General features: G+C 38.8%; 1 non-coding gene across 1 annotated transcript; it reads right to left on the reverse strand.

Moving 5' to 3' along the window:
• Window positions 1-15,294: 15,294 nt before the first annotated feature.
• Trnap-cgg (transfer RNA proline (anticodon CGG)) lies at window positions 15,295-15,368 on the reverse strand. The gene has a single exon. It is a non-coding gene; the product is annotated as a tRNA-Pro (tRNA).
• Window positions 15,369-15,637: the final 269 nt, after the last annotated feature.

Below are 15,637 nucleotides of genomic sequence, written 5' to 3' on the forward strand. Positions count from 1 at the left end.
ACATGCAGCTTTACTGTATGATTAAATGATGATGGCGTCCTCTTGGGTAAAATATTCCGGAGGTAAAATAGTCCCCCATTCGGATCTCCGGGCGGGGACTACTCAAGAGGACGTCGTTATCAGGAGAAAGAAAACTGGCGTTCTACGGATCGGAGCGTGGAATGTCAGATCCCTTAATCGGGCAGGTAGGTTAGAAAATTTAAAAAGGGAAATGGATAGGTTAAAGTTAGATATAGTGGGAATTAGTGAAGTTCGGTGGCAGGAGGAACAAGACTTTTGGTCAGGTGAATACAGGGTTATAAATACAAAATCAAATAGGGGTAATGCAGGAGTAGGTTTAATAATGAATAAAAGAAATAGGAGTGCAGGTAACTACTACAAACAGCATAGTGAACGCATTATTGTGGTCAAGCTAGACACAAAGCCCATGCCTACTACAGTAGTACAAGTTTATATGCCAACTAGCTCTGCAGATGATGAAGAAATTGATGAAATGCATGACAAGATAAAAGAAATTATTCAGGTAGTGAAGGGAGACGAAAATTTAATAGTCATGGGTGACTGGAATTCGTCAGTAGGAAAAGGGAGAGAAGGAAACATAGTAGGTGAATATGGATTGGGGGGAAGAAATGAAAGAGGAAGCCGCCTTGTAGAATTTTGCACAGAGCATAACTTAATCATAGCAAACACTTGGTTCAAGAATCATAAAAAAAGGTTGTATACCTGGAAGAATCCTGGAGATACTAAAAGGTATCAGATAGATTATATAATGGTAAGACAGAGATTTAGGAACCAGGTTTTCAATTGTAAGACATTTCCAGGGGCAGATGTGGACTCTGACCACAATCTATTGGTTATGAACTGCAGATTGAAACTGAAGAACCTGCAAAAAGGTGGGAATTTAAGGAGATGGGACCTGGATAAACTGAAAGAACCAGAGGTTGTAGAGAGTTTCAGGGCGATCATAAGGGAAGAATTGACAGGAATGGGGGAAAGAAATACAGTAGAAGAAGAATGGGTAGCTCTGAGGGATGAAGTAGTGAAGGCAGCAGACGATCAAGTAGGTAAAAAGAAGAGGGCTAATAGAAATCCTTGGGTAACAGAAGAAATATTGAATTTAATTGATGAAAGGAGAAAATATAAAAATGCAGTAACTGAAGCAGGCAAAAAGGAATACAAACGCCTCAAAAATGAGATCGCCAGGAAGTCCAAAATGGCTAAGCAGGGATGGCTAGAGGACAAATGTAAGGATGTAGAGGCTTGTCTCACTAGGGGTAAGATAGATACTGCCTACAGGAAAATTAAAGAGACCTTTGGAGAGAAGAGAACCACTTGTACGAATATCAAGAGCTCAGATGACGACCCAGTTCTAAGCAAAGAAGGGAAGGCAGAAAGGTGGAAGTAGTATATAGAGGGTTTATACGAGGGCGATGTACTTGAGGACAATATAATGGAAATGGAAGAGGATGTAGATGAAGACGAAATGGGAGATACGATACTGCGTGAAGAGTTTGACAGAGCACTGAAAGACCTGAGTCGAAGCAAGGCTCCGGGAGTAGACAACATTCCATTGGAACTACTGATGGCCTTGGGAGAGCAAGTCCTGACAAAACACTACCATCTGGTGAGCAAGATGTATGAGACAGGCGAAATACCCTCAGACTTCAAGAAGAATATAATAATTCTAATCCAAAGAAAGCAGGTGTTGACAGATGTGAAAATTACCGAACTATCAGTTTAATAAGTCATGGCTGCAAAATACTAACGCAAATTCTTTACAGACGAATGGAAAAACTGGTAGAAGCGGACCTCGGGGAAGATCAGTTCTGATTCCGTAGAAATGTTGGAACACGTGAGGCAATACTAACCTTACGACTTGTCTTAGAAGAAAGATTAAGAAAAGGCAAACCTACGTTTCTAGCATTTGTAGACTTAGAGAAAGCTTTTGACAATGTTAACTGGAATAATCTCTTTCAAATTCTGAAGGTGGCAGGGGTAAAATACAGGGAGCGAAAGGCTATTTACAATTTGTACAGAAACCAGGTGGCAGTTATAAGAGTCGAGGGGCATGAAAGGGAAGCAGTGGTTGGGAAAGGAGTGAGACAGGGCTGTAGCCTATCCCCGATGTTATTCAATCTGTATATTGAGCAAACAGTAAAGGAAACAAAAGAAAAATTTGGAGTAGGTACTAAAATTCATGGAGAAGAAGTAAAAACTTTGAGGTTCGCCGATGACATTGTAATTCTGTCAGAGACAGCAAAGGACTTGGAAGAGCAGTTGAACGGAATGGACAGTGCCTCGAAAGGAGGATATAAGATGAACATCAACAAAAGCAAAACGAGGATAATGGAATGTAGTCAAATTAAATCGGGTGATGCTGAGGGAATTAAATTAGGAAATGAGACACTTAAAGTAGTAAAGGAGTTTTGCCATTTGGGGAGTAAAATAACTGATGATGGTCGAAGTAGAGAGGATATAAAATGTAGACTGGCAATGGCAAGGAAATCGTTTCTGAAGAAGAGAAATTTGTTAACGTCAAGTATAGATTTAAGTGTCAGGAAGCCGTTTCTGAAAGTATTTGTATGGAGTGTAGCCATGTATGGAAGTGAAACGTGGATGATAACTAGTTTGGACAAGAAGAGAATAGAAGCTTTCGAAATGTGGTGCTACAGAAGAATGCTGTAGATAAGGTGGGTAGATCACGTAACTAATGAGGAGGTACTGAATAGGATTGGGGAGAAGAGAAGTTTGTGGCACAACTTGACTAGAAGAAGGGATCGGTTGGTAGGACATGTTTTGAGGCATCAAGAGATCACAAATTTAGCATTGGAGGGCAGCGTGGAGGGTAAAAATCGTAGAGGGAGACCAAGAGATGAATACACTAAGCAGATTCAGAAGGATGTAGGTTGCAGTAGGTCCTGGGAGATGAAGAAGCTTGCACAGGATAGAGTAGCATGGAGAGCTGCAACAACAACAACAACAACATACTAGTTTGTTTGGCTCCTCAGTTTTTTCCACTCTTTTGTATATTATTCTTATCAGCAGTTTTTATGCATGAGCTGTCATATATTCTACACACCAACTTAAATAGTCGCTTGATTGCCATTTTCCACAAAGATCTGGGTAATTCTGATGGAATATTATCTATCCCTTCTGCTTTATTTGATCTCAGGTCTTTAAGCCTCATTTTAAAATCTGAGTCATACTGTATCCCTTGCATCTTCCTCATCAAATCCAGTTTCTTCTTCTTGTCAAGTCATCAGCTAAGTTCTTCTCCTCATAGAGGCCTTCACTGTACTCTTTCCACCTATCCACTTTTTCCTTTGCATTTAACAATGGAATGCCCATTGCAATATTAATGTTACAACCCTTGCTTTTAATTTCACTGAAGTTTTTTTTTATTTTGTTTTTATTTTTCTATATGGTGAGTCAGACTTTCCAATGATTATTTCTTTTTCAATTTCTTCACATTTTTCCTGCAACCATTTCATCTTGGCTCCCTGTTCTTCCTATTTATTTCATTCCTAAGTGATTTATATAGCTGTCCAGAATATTGTGGTATTTCTCCTTTAATTGATCAGTAGAACCATTTCTTCTGTTACCAAAATGGCTTCTTTGGAGTTACCTTCCTTGTACCTATGTCTGACTGTTCAATATCTGAGATGACTGCACTTTTTAGAGATGTCCACTCCTCTTCAGCTGAACTGCCTACTGTGGTATTCCTTATAGCAGTGTTCACATTGTTAACGAACTTCTGATGCATCTCATCATTCCTCATTACTTCAGTATCCCACTTCCATCCACACTGGTTCTTCCTTATGATTCTTTTGAAGAACAGTCTGTACGTAACCAATACTAAATTATTATCTAAATTTATGTCTGCTCCAGGGTATGTCTTATGATCCAGTATCTGACTTATTCAGTGGTAACCAATTTCTCCTCTTTAGAAACGCTTTTCTTACTATTAGCCAATCAGCATTTCACACCCTTTTTACTCCGGCCGCTGTCATTATTTTCCTGCACAAATAACAAAACTCATCTGCTGATTTAATTACTCTACACTCCAGTACTCTTGTTTTACTTTTGTTGGTGTTTGTCGTATAAGCTCTTTCCAAGTCTGTTGCCATCTCTGACAATTACAGTGTTGTAGACAAACCTTCTTTCCAAATATTTCCTTGGTTTCCTTTACTGCTTGAGGATTGTACCAATTGACACCAATGTCAGGTTGTCATTCTCCCCTATTTTCAGCTGCTGCTCCCTCTCATGCTCTTCTACTCTTATAACTGCAGTCTGATTTCAGCTGTAGATAAGCTTGCATGCCCTTTGTCTTATCCCTCCTGCCTTTAGAATTTCAGACTGTATTCCACTCAATATTGTCAAAAGCTTTCTCTAAATCTATAAATACTACAAATGTAGGATTGTCTTTTATCAGTCTATCAAATCTAGTAAATCATTGGGTCCTACATTTTTCCAGAATTTATATTGATCTACGCCCAAGACAGCTTCTAAAATTTTTCCCATTCTTCCCAACACTATTTCTGAACCATGACTTACCAAACTGACGGTGCAGGAATCTCCTCACGTGTCAGCACTTATGTTCTTTGGAACTTTAATTATTACCTGCACCTTGAAATCTGGTGGTATTTCACCTGCTGTGGTGTTTCTCTTTAAATTGGTGGTGCTTATAACAGCTTTTATCAGTTCATTGGCTCTGACTTCTTGGAAACTCTGTGAAACACCATCCATCTGGAACTATCTTGCAGGTAATTTATTATCTTTTCTTCATAAAAATGTTAGCCCTCTTATGGCTGTCGATATCGACGTGTATATGCCTCGGAACAGACGGGAAAACCCCGGCAAATTTTCATTGTTCTAGTATACAGCTCAGTTTTTGTAATTTTGAGTGGTAAGAACGAATAGCCTGTCGAAGAATTTAACTTTAGTCCGCTCCTGCAAAGTAATATTGCAGCAATAAAACATGGACGAGAGCACAACACCGAAATAAAATTTGAGTTTGAAATAAAATACGCTATTAACAACAACCAAACAGTGCACACACAAGCGTCTGCCGACAGAAAAATGTGTCAGAGGCTCCAGGACGAAAACTACGGAGTATTTCATAACAAAAAACTGCTTTCCATGAACGCAACGTCACATTTGTTTACATTTCTAACGGGTCGCGGGAAAATATTGCGAATGGTGGTTTGAGAAGCGTTACTCTCAAAGTAAATTTCACGCAACATGAACTGCATATTTGTGTGTGACATATTAAAGGGTAACATGCTAAAAAAGACCAGGCTTCAAGGTTAGTTTTTCATGCTATTTCATAGGTTACAAATTATGCAATGACGACGGAAAAAGTAAAACTATCCTTCAAAAAGCAATTTCACATGTAATAGGGTTTTCTGTGGAAAAGTCAAAGATGTCGTCAGAAGATGTATTCAGCCAGGTAACAGACTAAATGTTCACTACACAGCTCTGAAATTTATAATTGTGTCTGTCAGAAATATTCAGTTGCTGTAATTTAAGCAGCAACAAATTTTTGAGGACCAATATATGTACTGTACGTACATTAATGAATTCATTGTTGTTGTTGTTGTTGTTGTTGTGGTCTTCAGTCCTGAGACTGGTTTGATGCAGCTCTCCATGTTACTCTATCCTGTGCAAGCTTCTTCATCTCCCAGTACCTACTGCAACCTACATCCTTCTGAATCTGCTTAGTGTATTCATCTCTTGGTGTCCCTCTACGATTTTTACCCTCCACGCTGCCCTCCAATACTAAATTGGTGATCCCTTGATGCCTCAACATGTCCTACCAACCGATCCGTTCTTCTAGTCAAGTTGTGCCACAAATATCTCTTCTCCCCAATTCTATTCAATACTTCCTCATTAGTTATGTGATCTACCCATCTAATCTTCAGCATTCATCTGTAGCACCACATTTCAAAAGCTTCTATTCTCTTCTTGTCCAAACTATTTATCGTCCATGTTTCACTTCCATACATGGCTACACTCCATACAAATACTTTCAGAAATGACTTCCTGACACTTAAATCTATACTCGATGTTAACAAATTTCTCTTCTTCAGAAATGCTTTCCTTGCCATTGCCAGTCTACATTTTATATCCTCTCTACTTCGACCATCATCAGTTATTTTACTCCCCAAATAGCAAAATTCCTTTACTACTTTAAGTGTCTCATTTCCTAATCTAATTCCCTTAGCATCACCCGACTTAATTCGACTACATTCCATTATTCTTGTTTTGCTTTTGTTGATGTTCATCTTATACCCTCCTTTCAAGACACTATTCATTCCATTCAACTGCTCTTCCAAGTCCTTTGCTGTCTCTGACAGAATTACAATGTCATCAGCGAACCTCAAAGTTTTTATTTCTTCTCCATGGATTTTAATACCTACTCCGAATTTTTCTTTTGTTTCCTTCACTGCTTGCTCAATATACAGATTGAATAACATCGGGGAGAGACTACAACCCTGTCTCACTCCCTTCCCAACCACTGCTTCTCTTTCATGCCCCTCAACTCTTATAACTGCCATCTGGTTTCTGTACAAATTGTAAATAGCCTTTCGCTCCCTGTATTTTACCCCTGCCACCTTCAGAATTTGAAAGAGAGTATTCCAGTCAACATTGTCAAAAGCTTTCTTTTTAAGTCTACAAATGCGAGAAACGTAGGTTTGCCTTTCCTTAATCTAGCTTCTAAGATAAGTCGTAGGGTCAGTATTGCCTCACGTGTCCCATAATTTTTCTTATTTGCGTGTTCACGCGTTGGTCCTATGCTCTGAAAATGTATTCTGTGTTCTGTCATTGGCTGGAAAGTTCTACGCTGGTGTAGAACTCATTTAGCGAAGGATTGGTAAGTTTTACCGCTCTGGGAGAAAATATATTGTCAGTTAACACAGAAGAACTTTCAGGCGGGAAAAAGTGTACTTTTAACCGGGAACTTCGTTTCTTTTCCTCGGATACATCCAAGGATTACATTTCTCGTAAAGAGCAGAGTTGACTATTTTCTCTTTCAGAACAAAACTTTGTAATTATTAATCAGAGATGAATATCATACAGTGTTGACAGTGATCTCTATACCAACTAGATTGCGAACTTCGGCTGTCATAGCATGCCATCGTCTGTTAGCGCCGCCATATTGCAGTTAGGCAAGAAACTCTTATGTGATATTTTAGTTAGAAAGGCGGCCCTCGTTTTCGTTCGGAAGTATCTACACTCTTGACGATAATAAAACTAACTAGATTTACATTAAAGCAACGAACTACCAATTTCGTTTTACGCTCATAAACACAAAAGTCTACTGTAATATCGTAAATATAAAGTACCTAAAAGGAAAACAATATTTTTCCCAGGCGTAAGGAACAGTTTTATTCACATATGTAATGGACTTATCAGTGGCGACATCAGCTTTGGTGTTGGCAAAAAACGTAATTTGGTTTATTTAAACGTGAATTTGGATATCTACAACAATATGTTAATTATTGTCAGACACCATATGAAACAACCAAAATTACGTGTGACACTGGCACGAAAATTGTTCTCTTCTTTTACTGAACTAATTCACATGTACCAACGTGGAACTTGCGATGAAATCAGTTAGTTTAAAGTGCATATTTAACTGAGAGCTAACGTATATAAACAGTTGTCAATCCGGGTAACTTTGCATCACTTTTTTCCGCCTTTTTGAAAGCACTGCACACACAATCTACATCACAACAGACACCAAAATTTCACCCGTATTGCTAAGGTGTGCTTGGCAATGAGGAAATATGTACTAGAGACGCTCTCTTGGATTAAATTTCAGTTTTAATACTGGTACAAAATTACTCAGTCATTCTGGGTAACGTTAGTCTTAAAAACCATAGTATTTTCCCATATCTAATGTTCTGAATAAATTTGCATCTCAACAAAAGGAAATCACTTGTTAGTAATAAGTAAAAACAGTGTTTATTCAGTTTCCAGATTTACTTTGAAATATCAAGATATTTGTATCAACCTGACTTTGTTCAACTTAAATCACTGTCAAAAGCTCACTTCATAGTCAAAGCAATTAAAGGAAAATCACAAGCCTAAGAGCTTTTAGGGAGGTGGAAAGACATTTGAATGAATCACAGAGGTAATAAAAACATTACATTTGGTACAAAATAATACAAACAGGTGGAACACCAGCCATTTGAAACAAGAATAGCAATTGGTACAAAAATACTATGATTAGTTAAAAGTTACCCTGATTGTAATGTTCATATGTCTATGTACTTTTTTATCATTTGTAAAATGATGAATACTGTAAGCTGAAGCATGGGCAAGGGTATTGAAATGAGAGCACAAAAACACATTGAAACACGAAATTTATTAATATATGTTTTTAACCACTGCTACAATGTTACAGGCACAACATTACACATTACTGAATAGAATAATCTTACTGAGTTTTTGTCTTGCATTAGTTGTATTGTGACCTATTTTCTCAAGTGAAAACCTTTTCCCATATGTTTTCAGCCGCACCTGAATGTACCTGGATGCTATCTTATGTACAAACTGTCTCTCATGCAAATCTTCAATTCCGCATTCATTATGGAAGTCATGGTGAAGTTTAGGTAATGAATATTTCACAAATTTTTTAAGAACACACATGACAATCTTACTAATTAAATGCTTTTGCCTCATGTCACCATTTACAACAAACATTTGAAACAATTTTTCTGAGTGCTCCACCAAAGAGTATACAGCATTAGGGCCTACTTGTTTCAATAAGCTTGCCTCGGCTTACAAATTTTGTGAATGAGCTCTTTTCTGCAGTACTAAGAAGTGCATATGTTGCGTCATTACATACATCGGGTGGCCTAAGAATGTAGAGGCAGTCTTTACACGTAACTTGTTTTGAAATTGTGAGGGCAACATATCTTGCAATGTAGTACAAAATGTTCTGCTTGTATGTGGAAAACAGAGTACCCTCTTCAATAAGTGAGCACCATTTTTCTACTTTGTCTACAAACATACAAGAATCATCTACAAGAGGACACACTTATGATCGGAAATCATACAGTCCTACAGGTACCATTGAACATGTGTTAAAATTTGTACAGTTTCCCCCAATAGTGCTAACATTAGTGCCTAAAAGCAACTTCAACTGATATGAATTTGGGTTGTTATTCCAACCCGTCTAAATCTCACACATGAGAAGAAGAGTTCAATATGATCTTGGGACAATATGTCAATAAATATTACAGAGGAGAATTTTCCCTAGTCATTATTTCCAGTGCAATGGCTTTAATTGAATGCATGTTCAAAATTATGCCAAAGACAAAAGTATTTCTTGGGTGCTGCAGGAGAGAAACACCTTTTACTTTTAAACTTCTTATTTAAGATTCTGTCTGATGAAAAATATCAAGCCAATATGCCTGATTACTGAGTTTCAGGCTGGCTTTATATCCTGAAGCTAGAGGATTTCTGGAGTTAAAGACATAAAAAATTCTGTCTATAAATCTCAAAAACTGCACTGTTGCCTCACTACCATGGAATCTGGGATTGCCAGCTCTTCTCAAAAAATCTATAGTATCTGCAACACTAGAACTGGTGTTTGAACTGCTAAGCTGACATTCATCTGTTTTTTAACATAATTAATATGTTGTCCTGACAACTTGTTAGCAAATGTCATGCCTTCCTCAATTTGCAACTCATTTAGTTCTTTTAAGTACTGCCACTTAATATGGCCATTTGTAGACTCTATAACACCTACTTCTGCTAATGCATTTCGAGCAAGTTTCACTAAATGACACATATCCAAAACACAGTAAACATTGTGGTTTGAAACTGGGTGAAGGAACTGAGAAGTAAAAACGTTTTGATGAAAATTAATAATGCATCCCAATGAACGATGAGTACTTATATTTGTCCTTGTGCCATCACAAGTGACTGCCCAAAGTCTGATGCCTGATTTGCTTAGCATCTCCAGAGCAGAGTTTATTAACTTCGCCTGCACACTACCATCAAAGTCACTCACTAAAAAATACGCTACAGGACACTTAAATTTACCTTTTATGGACACAAGCATAAAAACTAATGCCTCAGAAGCTTCTTTCACTTCTTTTGATTGTTCAACTTCTCCTCCAAAATCTACAAAACCTGTATACCTCTTAGTTTCCTGGTCCCATGCTACCTGTTTTCTAATTGCCATACTGTCTATTATGAGGCTAGAATCTTTAAATTCAGCCCTCACTTGATGGTTAAATTCAAAGTACCTGAACACATCACTTAAAAAGCCAGGATCACAATTCACAGTCCCTGCTCAATGAGAAATCAGTGATTTGTGAGGCAGAGGAATTAATGTCTGTAAATATTCATACGCCTTAGGAGAGTAAAAATACACTGTCATTGCAAACAATTTAATGTCTGTTTTGTACCTGTTTCCCTTGGATGACACACTATTATTCAACAAATTGCAGACTAATTCCACCTGAGTCCCTTCTTTTTCAGAGCACTTGTGATGTCTTTCATTGAATAGTTTTTCTTCTCTCTTCTCCTAATTTTTTCCCGCAGGATCTTGATTTTTCTTCTCAGTGTCTCCACAACATCTGGTAAAAAACTGCATGTCAGTGGCCTTGTCAATCATTTCTATTTGTGTTTGAGATCCACATTCCTTAGATGTTTCACAACTCTGAGAAAACTGAAACAAGAATAGAATACAAGTAGTACAGGCATGAAACAAAGTTTGGCAAGTACTTATGAGAAAACATGTTTGTTTGAAAACAGAAACAGTGTTTATGTGAAGTGACAATCTGTTAAATATAATCATGAGTTTCTACAGTAGGCTGTTCAGTTGTTATTCTAATCTGTCGCCTTGGTTGCTTTTCCTTGGGCATTAAATGCGTCGGAAACTCAAACTGTGATGGCACTGCATCAGGCAGTGCCTCCTCGAAGTACCAGGCCTTACTAAATAATCTTCTTCCAAGAAGTGATCTCCACACAAGAAACTAGCCCTTGTAGGCGTGAAACCTTTGCGTTTGGTGGCAATGACCCACTGTTTCAGCAAATCGCCTTTTGGCAGAGGAAACCTGTCCAAAACAGAAGACACATTGTATCATGCAAGGCAACGACCAGGATATTTACGAGATTGTTGTAATTTCTTGACATTCAATTATTACCTGTGGAAAGGTTAATTACTTTCCTTGTTCCACCGGTTCGTACAGTTGTGTGCAGAGCACGAAATAACCATTTTACACTCACAACATACACTTCGTTAACACCAAGAGAAACTTTTTGCCTTACTGAAAGATGGCGGACGATATAAACAAACACTCCTGAGACGATTCAGAAGTTCAGTGATATCTGTGAATAATATTTGCAATTATTATATTTAGTATTTTCAGATCGAGTAATTCCAAATAGTTTCAGGTTCTGGCAAGTGAATTATTTGACGTTCCTAAAATAAAAACATGAAATTCCCTTATATTTCTTTATTAATAAATCTTGCCCTAAATCTATGTATTAAATGCAGGTTATTGACAAATTCCACGCTGGCTATTTACCAGTGTTATTAGTGTTGATGGATCTCGTCTGCCATCAGTCAGCTGGGAAAGGAAACTGAATATTTTCGTGACATTAATTACACGATCAGTTGCGTAGCTTCTGATCTCAATTACTTCTAATTATTGTAATAAAACACAAAGTGGCTCTTGATACTGTGGATCCCGTCATTGGCTGTCAGAAAACACATCTTAGTGACCAGCTCTGCACAAAGAGCTAAGTACGATGGCATGTTGTCTCGTTCCATACTCACCAATGAGTTCAACATTGCTGAGAGATGGAAACAATACTTAAGGGAGCTCCTCAATTGTGATCAACCTAAAGATCTGCTTGAATTTCGACCTTCTGATATTGTAGATTGAGATTATCACCACCTACACTGGAGGAAATAAAGATTCAGATATGAAGCTGAAGAAGAACAGAAGTCCAAGAGAAGATGGAATCAAGACAGAATTCATTGAGTTGGAGGAGAGAGACTCCACAAGAAAATTTACATCTACATCTATGTGATTACTCTGCTATTCACAATAAACTGTCTGGCAGAGGGTTCAATGAACCACCTTCGTGCCATCTCTCTACCGTTCCACTTTCGAACGGCACGCGGGAAAAACGAGCACTTAAATTTTTCCGTGCGAGCACTGATTTCTCTTATTTTATCTTGATGATGATTTCTCCCTATGTAGGTGGGTGTCAACAGAATGTTTTTGCAATCGGAGGAGAAAACTGGTGATTGAAATTGCATGAGAAGATTCCGTCGCAACAAGAAACGCCTTTGTTTTAATGATTGCCATTACAATTCACATATGATGTCTGTGACACTATCTCCCCTATTTCGCGATAATACAAAACGAGCTGCCCTTCTTTGTACTTTTTCGATGTCATCTGTCAGTCCCACCTGATGCGGATCCCACACCGCACAGCAATACTGCAGAATAGGGCGGACAAGTGTAGTGTAAGCAGTCTCTTTGGTAGACCTGTTGCACCTTCTAAGTTGATGAGGGGTTGAACTGGAAAAAAAACGCACTGAGGATCTGCTGAAACGTTTGAGTTCAGCTACTTATGCTATTAGGGTCATTGCAAATTTTGGCGATATACATCTGAGTAAATTAGCTTACCACGCCTATTTTCATTCTCTGCTTTCGTATGGCATCATATTCTACATGGAGTAGAAGAGTGTTCATTGCACAAAAGCGTGTAATCAGAATAATTGCTGGAGCTCATCCAAGGTCATCCTGCAGACACTTATTTAAAGAGCTAGAAATCTTCACTGTAGCCTCACAATATATATACTTATGAAATTTGTATTAACAATCCGAACGAGTTCAAAAGTAATAGCAGAGAAATCGCATGGGGTTAAGTCGGGAGAGCGTGGAGGCCATGACATGAATTGCTGATCATGATCTCCACCATGACCGATCCATCGGTTTTCCAATCTCCTTTTTAAGAAACGCCGAACATCATGATGGAAGTGCGATGAGCACCATCCTGTTGAAAGATGAAGTTGGCGCTGTCAGTCTCCAGTTGTGGCATGAGCCAATTTTCCAGCATGTCCAGATACACGTGTCCTGTAACGTTTTTTTTTTTTTCTCAGAAGAAAAAGGGGCCGTAAACTTTAAACCATAAGATTGCACAAAACACGTTAACTTTTGGTGAGTTGCGAATTTGCTGCACGAATGCGTGAGGATTCTCTACTGCCCAGATTCGCACATTGTGTCTGTTCACTTCACCATTAAGAAAAAATGTTGCTTCATCACTGAAAAAAAGTTTCGCACTGAATGCATCCTCTTCCATGAGCTGTTGCAACCGCACCGAAAATTCAAAGTGTTTGACTTTGTCATCGGGTGTCAGGGCTTGTAGCAATTGTAAACGGTAAGGCTTCTGCTTTAGCCTTTTCCATAAGATTTTCCAAACCGTCGGCTGTGGTACGTTTAGCTCCCTGCTTGCTTTATTCGTCGACTTCCGCGGGCTACGCGTGAAACTTGCCCGCACGCGTTCAACCGTTTCTTCGCTCACTGCAGGCCGACCCATTGATTTCCCCTTACAGAGGCATCCAGAAGCTTTAAATTACCATCGCCGAATGGAGTTAGCAGTTGGTGGATCTTTGTTGAACTTTGTCCTGAAGTGTCGTTGCACTCACATCAGTCAGTCATAACAGTGCATTTCAAGCACGACATACGCTTTCTCGGCTCCTGTCGCCATTTTGTCTCACTGCGCTCTCGAGCGCTCTGGCGGCAGAAACCTGAAGTGCGGCTTCAGCCGAACAAAACTTTATGAGTTTTTCTACGTATCTGTAGTGTGTCGTGACCATATGTCAATGAATGGAGCTACAGTGAATTTATAAAATCACTTCAATCATTTGTAATAGCCCTGTATATATGTGTGTGTGTGTGCATTCTACATTTTCTCTGAAAACCACTGGACTGATTTCAATGAAATTTGATACACATATCACTTACTGTCTAGACTGGCAATGCCAGATGCTCAGCTAGTTTTTGGTCTAAGTATAAAATCCATTTTCCAGTAACTTTGTTCAAAGCCAACTTTATCATCCTAAATATTAACTAATATCAACCAAATTTTTGTAGGAAGTAGCCTTGAGCTATTTGCATACTTCTATGCATCAATATTATCAAAAACATAGTTTGTCTGTTTCATTGCCACATCGATGTATCGATAATTAAAATAAAATTTAAGTTTGAAACTCGAAAAACTTACTGAAAGTAAACTGATAACATTTATCATAAAATGAATGCCTAGAACTGTTGGACAATGTCCTATGAATGTACCTAAAATATCTGGAATGTAAAAATTGAGGTCCATGTAGCGAAATTTGGTTTTCAAAAATACCATTAACATCATATTAAAAAGTCACAACTCTAAAAGCAATAAAGTTTTGGACCTCAAAGCTTAGGTACTGTACATCTGTATGTGATAGACATGATTTTAAAGTTCAGCTGAAATTGGCAAAGTAGAAGGAAAGCAAATTTTTTGAAGGAGTCTCCTCTTACAGAGACAAAAATTTAATAGTGAAAGGGGAATGTCAACAGTAGGAAACCAAAGAAAGTATAAATAGTAAGAGAAAATGGATGGTGTGGAGGAGGAGATCAGTGTTAATCTTGTGGTACACCTTTTGTACCTCTTTCCCCAGGAAACCTTGTTGGGCCACCTCTATCTATCATTCCTTCGATGTACACCGAGCGAGGTGGCATAGTGGTTAGTACACTGGACTCGCATTCGGGAGGATGACAGTTCAAATCATGCCTGGCCATCTTGATTAAGTTTTGTGTGATTTTCCTAAATTTCTTCAGGCAAATGCTGGGATGGAAAGGGTGCGGCCAACTTCCTTCCAAAGCCTTCCCTAACCTGATGGGACTGATGACCTCACTGTCTGATACCCTCCCCCAAATTAACCAAACAACCACTCCTTTCATGTACATTCTCTTTGCTCTCCTCAGGGTTGCTTGTGTAGTTCTTGATGCTTCTTCAAACTGTACTTTGCCGTGAGCAAAATCTGCCCCTCATAGCCAGCCCTCCTTGGCTTCTCTTCTCTTTGCTGATGCCTTAATGCCAACTCAATTACTACATACAAGGTTGTGTCTTGTGAAGAGAGGAGCTGTTTTTTGAAAGCCACAAGTCATTGTTTTTGGATGATGGAGCTTTAAGCCAAAACACAAGAATTGATAGCACAATCTGCAGTGGTTATCTAAGCAATGTTGGGAATGAAACTTCCTGGCAGATTAAATCTGTGTGCCCGACCGAGACTCGAACTCGGGACCTTTGCCTTCCGCGGGCAAGTGCTCTACCACTGAGCTACCGAAGCACGACTCACGACCGGTACTCGCAGCTTTACTTCTGCCAGTACCTCGTCTCCTACCTTCCAAACTTTACAGAAGCTCTCCTGCGAACCTTGCAGAATTAGCACTCCTGAAAGAAAGGATATTGCGGAGACATGGCTTAGCCACAGCCTGGGGGATGTTTCCAGAATGAGATTTTCACTCTGCAGCGGAGTGTGCGCTGATATGAAACTTCCTGGCAGATTAAAACTGTGTGCCCGACCGAGACTCGAACTCGGGACCTTTGCCTTCCGCGG

The sequence above is a fragment of the Schistocerca nitens genome, chromosome 5 (assembly GCF_023898315.1).
Source record: "Schistocerca nitens isolate TAMUIC-IGC-003100 chromosome 5, iqSchNite1.1, whole genome shotgun sequence".
Lineage (NCBI taxonomy): Eukaryota > Metazoa > Arthropoda > Insecta > Orthoptera > Acrididae > Schistocerca > Schistocerca nitens.